Below are 6,000 nucleotides of genomic sequence, written 5' to 3'. Positions count from 1 at the left end.
AAGACTATGAAATTACTAATATTTCTGTTCTCTTTTAACTCAATAGTAAGTTATTTAAACAAGAAACGATTGTTTCATTATACAGAATGAATAGTATGGTTATTCACAGGAGTAACAGGTAATTCAAGTATTTCAAGCTGATATCAGGAAACCTTCACGTTTATCTAAAATACATAGCTACTGTTATTTGTTGCAAAGTATTGTCGGAGACCAAGAATTAAAATACCTTGAACATAGGACATACAATGTCACTTAATCCCAGACAAGAAAGCAAATGTGCACTCTGAGATTTTTTCTACCCCACCCTCTGTAAATCTCTTTCCAAACATTTGTTGTGTTCAAGGTGCAAAAGTCCTTGAAAGAGAAAAACAAAGAGAGCATAAAGGTGATATTTTGGGAGCAAACTGTAACTACCTATGTCCATGCTTTCCAGGAAATTGCAGCTGCTTTTTTTTTTTCTCAGCAGTGGCTGTGGTTGATGTTGTTCTTTTAAGAAAACTAGACCCATGCCTACAGGAGTTTCCCTTCCAACAGCCTCCTCACTCTCCCTCATCATTAAGGAACCATAATTCAAGCCTAAATACTTCGGAAAGAAATTCATTTTCCTGCAGCAAAGGAAGACTGATGCACAAACATTAGAGCAATCTAATTTTAGCTCATTCAGACAATATGCTGGATCCTTACACACATTTATTTAAGGCTATTTATAGTCCTCCAGACTCTGCTGGAAGTACAGTCATCCATTGTGGAGCTACTTCGCCATACTCCCGTTTGGGAGGGAGGGAGGGGGCAATCAAGCGTCTGATTGTTCTAGGGAGCACAGGTATGGAGGTGTTAGATGAAATGTTCATTTGCAGCCTGAATGGAGATCAAAAGGTTCAGCCACTTAGTAACGCTGCTGCTGCCAAAACCATAGGGGCACCGGTAGAACTTGGAAGTCCCAAACCGCACCAAATTACCGGCCCAAATACAAACGCTGCTCATAGCTGCAGGCATGAAAAAGGGACTGTGTGCCAGAGCAGGGGAAAAAACCCCAAAACAAACCTGAAAAAGTTTTCAGTCCTCTGGGGACACTTCTGGAGCAGTATAAATGGCTGTACTGTACCTCGGAGCCGGAGTGTTAAAGTCAGCAGCTCCCTCATAGGCATGTGACTTCCAGAACAAAGTTCTTCTTTCTCTTGTAGGCACTTGCAAGCTCATCTAAACACTGGCACTCTCCAGTCTCCAGGGCTCGGTTATCAGGAGGCCTCTCAGACGCCAGTCTTTCTTCAGTTCTTCTTTTTAGTTCATTTTTTCTTTTCTAGAAAACAAACATAAATAACATGTTTTCTGGCTTCAGATAAATTTTAACAAAGGGTCCCACCACTTTACATGTTGAACAGCAATTCAGGCTCAGTTTTCCGTGGTAGCACAGAGGCCATCAGCTCCAGTTCTTCCACCGTAAGATGAGAACATACTGCTTCTCCAGTCCTCCTTGGTCTGATACATGGATCACCTTTTATCACATTCAGATGCAAGTCCTAGGGCTGTTAGCTATTCTAGAGCAGGCATACTATTTTAACTCGCAGTGTCATTCAGATATCCAGGTCAAAGGATTCTGAGTTGAAAGTATGGGAAAGCATTATAACACAACATTTTGTTTTCATCACAGTGTGCCTTGAGTAGAAAAATCTGCTTTTGAAGTTATGGGTGATTTTTGACAACTTTCCTCATGAAGCTGAATCACATGGCCATGCAGAACCCAACACGCTACCATTTTTCTTTAAATCAGCAACTGCAAGTCACAGCAGATAAAAATACATTTGTAGGTCACAGATTCTTAAGTCAGTGTCCTAGTATCTACGTGAGCTAAATATGATCGACTACTTGAAGATGAGCAGGTAGAAAATTTAAAATGACCAGTCCAAAATTCACAAAAAAGACTGAGATAGATTCAGAAACAGAATTTAACTCATCATGCTTTTCAAGTGAATTTGTTAACTATACCGTGCAGCAACTCAGTTTGATACCAGATCTAAATCCACCATTAGAAGTAAGAGCAGGCTGATGCTGGGGTGATCAACCACACTGCTCTGAACTCCAAAAGCTGGATCCTCATTGGAAGAGAACAACTTTGCATTTTACGAAATTACCATGGACAAAGTAATAAAATGGGAAAAGGACAAAACAAACTGTTGTAACAACTAATAAGGTAGCTTTATCTTGAAGACTTTATTTCTAAAATTACATCTTGTGATTAGTTATGGGCCTTTGAGAACAGATCTCCAGTGACAGAAATCCAAGTTGCTCCCAGCAATGAGGGCAGGCCAGCAGCGCTCCTGCCAAAAGGGGTTCATCTGTTGTGCTGCTTTTTTCAAGATCTCATCAGTCTGGGCCTTTGAAAAGCCCAGTGTTTACTACTGAAATGTTGCAGAATAAGATGTAACAACCACTTTAGGACTTCTTCCTTACTTTTATAATTCTGTTTTTCAGGAGTTTGTGTTTTGTACAATTAGCTTAAGGTTCTAGATGTACATATACATAAAAGCTCATGGCTGAGAGTCTTCACCTGAGAGCAGAGCTTAAAATAAAAAGACAGGTATAACAGACCTTTGACTTGATTTTGTCTTATAGAGAAATCAGGAATGCATTACAATTGCAGTACAAATCGTACTGTTTAAAAGCATTTTCCTGGATCATTTGAAAAATGTTTTAATAGCATCAGCAATAACAACAGCAGAGAACAACCACTGCAGGGGCGTTACGCTTCAAACAAAACCAACAGGCCATTATGGAGTGAGCATGGCCAAGAAAGGCCAGGCTGTGTTTAAGATAAAGCCTTTCACTTCTGTGTTGGCAAGTTACTGTTTATTTTCCTTGTGATATGTGTATGAATACCTCAATATCTCTCTGTTCTGGGAATACAGTTAAGCAACTCAACTAACATATAAATGCATGCAACAAAACCAGCAAAGATGATGTGAAATACATATCAGAAAAATTAAAGCTCAAAGATTTAAAAAAAAAATAATTTAAAAGTGAATGAATCATTAGGAGCTACTTTCTGATAAACTTAAAATATAAACCCAAAGATGAAGTATTCATTTAGGTAAGGTAGGAAAGATGTATAAAAGCATAGATAATCAGATGTATAGAACAGTTTCTGCACAAGAAAACACTAAGTAGGCTGGGAACCCTCAGGCTTGAAACAGAGAGGTCTGTAAAATCATGTGTAGTTTGAGAGAGATGAGGAGAGAATGATTATTCACTGCTTGAGACGCACACAAGGAAATCATCAGGTTTAAAACACAAGCCAAAGGAAATACTTTTTCCAAACAAGGCATAGTTAAATTGTGTAACTTATTGAGCGTTGTGGGTGCCAAGTATTTAAATGGGTTCAAGAGGGCTTATACAAATGCATGTAGAATACTTCCATTGGTGGCTATAAAAAAAAAATTAAATTAAAAAAAAAAAAAAACAACAAAAGTTTTGATGCAAGCAGATGCTTCAGAAGTCCCTAAGCTGATGACTGCCAGAAACCGGGTGGATGAAACAGGATGACGCTTCTCTCTGTCTCGTGTCCCTTCCCTGAACAGCCATGAAGGCCAGGGACTGGAGCATGTGCTTTTCTGAGCTTGTCCAGGACAGCAGCTCTTCGCAAAGGAGCCTTACAGCTGCGGAGACAAGAAGTCTGCAAGGCTCCCCGGTAAGAGGAACCTCCAGGGTTAACCATAGTTTTTCTCAGCCTTCTCTGCAGCTCATTCTCATGACTTCGCCGACTTGTGGGACAGAGAAGGGGAAGATTGCGAGAGCAGGAGCAGAGAGGGTCAAGAGAACTGTGGCATCATTCATGTCACATCTAGAAACTACACCAACATTTCCTTCACCTTCAAAAAAATTTTCCTCTAGAAAGCTTCCGAGAGATTTCTTGACAGCACAGACAGTTTACAATGTCTGAAAGTCTTTTTTTTATGGCATGCTATGAACAAAATTTAAATACCAGTGCCAAGAATTACAGTGATTTACATCATTCTCTCCAGGGCGGGGTATACTCTACCCTCTATCCAGTTAGAGGCTCCTAATATCCCCCATGCTGCTGAGCTGTGTCTATCATTGTAAATTAGAAGGTTTCCATTTCAAATTTCCGAAGTTCTCAAAGCAGGGCATACATGAGGGTACATATTTAAGTCCTGAGGGAATCAGCTGCGTCCAGCACAACCACAGCTCCGGCTCCTGCTGCGTTCCTACGGGTCTCAGCACAGCACAGCTATTCACCTCCACAGCGATAGCCAGAGCGAGAGGAGAGCGCTCGTCATCGCACCTTCTCGGTGTCGGCACTGCCAGGCTTGCGACTCGATTTCAAACGCAGTTCCATAGACGGGGAGCCACACAAATCGACTTTTTGCACAATGTCTGTCTCACAGGTCAGCGTAGCAACACTGAGCTGGTGATCAGGCCAGACACTTAACCTGTCGCTTGCAATTGAACGAATTACAAATCAAAGTACATTCGCAGCTCATGGCATGATTCAGCTAGTTTGCCGTCTCTTACCAGAACTAGCCAAATCCAGTTGTCCAGGAAACTTTTGCCCAGGCTCCACCAAAGGCTCAAAACATTCCTGAAGGAGAGCCATATTTCTTACAATTCTTCCAGAGCTAGATTACCCCGCATTGCAATGCTTTCCAGCAGCAAGAGCAACCCTAACAGGGCCCAGAAGAGCCAAAGCCAATGCATATTTATCTACTTTTTTCCTAGGCAGAATTGGGTAAAATTACCCCAAAGTCAACAACTGAGTGTATCACACACTGTCTTCCACTGTCACCTCAAAACTCTTCTATATAAAAGGGGGCATATGCTAAAGGAGCATGACATTTCCTTATTATTGAAGGCAAAAACCTATAAACTACAAATTTTAATTTATATTTTCTGAGAAGTTGGTTTAATTGCTGCAGGTGAGGTTTTCATATGGCTCCTGCAGCACCAAAATAGAGATGTCCACAAGCAATGCTCTCACAAAATAAGGATTTCCAATTGTTAGATAAAAAGCCAAAATTTCTTTTCAGTGCAGAAAACAATTTTATAAGCTCCTTTAACAATAACTTTGCTTTGAAAGCACCAAAAATAGGAAATACAGAAAGCAGGTTTCTGCTGTCTTCCCCGCCCCAAGGATTAAGCTAAGAAATCCCCATCTGCCACAGCACTGCGTACGTGCCTAAAAAACTGAACTCGGCCAGCAGATGTAATCCGAGCTTTACTTTGCATTCTTAACGTTGCTTTTAATCTAAGATGTTGCACTTTTGGGTTCAGATAAAGCTACAACACTGGAGGTCTACGTGCTGCTCTCTCAACCAGAAGCAAGGAAGTAACTTCCAGCCAAATAAGGACATTTTCCAAGCCATGTAGAATATAACATGGGTTTTATTAGTACGTCACCACCAAGATCAAAAACTACAAGGAGTTGTGTTTAATTCAATTCAACGCTCTGTTTTCTGACTTATAGCAGAAATGCTACTTAAAAGCAAACATAATTTTTGCAGAAAACCCAGCAAAAACATGGGCCTGTGGATGTATTTTTGCTGCCTATCAGACACCTGAATTCAAGGACAGCTGACACAGCCTGTGGTGGCCTCTAGTGGTTTGGCTCACAAGACTCCACACTTCCCATCAGTATTTGCTAAATTATTCTGGCAATGGCACTGGGGCGAGATGATGATTTTGTGAGGTGCAGCAGGGGAAAGATCAGGCAGGACTTGTCACAGTCCTCCTAGGTGACACTTAGGTACCAATATCTGCCTGTGCTCACCAGCCATGGTTCAGTCAGTCACCTGACAGGTATAGCCACCAGTAAGGTAGTTCTATCTTTTAAAATTGTGGTTTCCATTGATTTTCTAACACAATTTCTTTTTAAGCTACAGTTTAAGCTATGCTGTCTAACAACTAAACCAAGAACTAGATGCATCTTCATGGAAGACTGATTTTCACTTAACATTTTCTTTCAGCTAACCTGAGGATTCACAAGTT

This window comes from Nesoenas mayeri (assembly GCF_963082525.1).
Source record: "Nesoenas mayeri genome assembly, chromosome: 2".
In the NCBI taxonomy this organism is placed as follows: Eukaryota; Metazoa; Chordata; class Aves; order Columbiformes; family Columbidae; genus Nesoenas; species Nesoenas mayeri.
Note: the sequence above shows the minus strand (reverse complement) of the source record.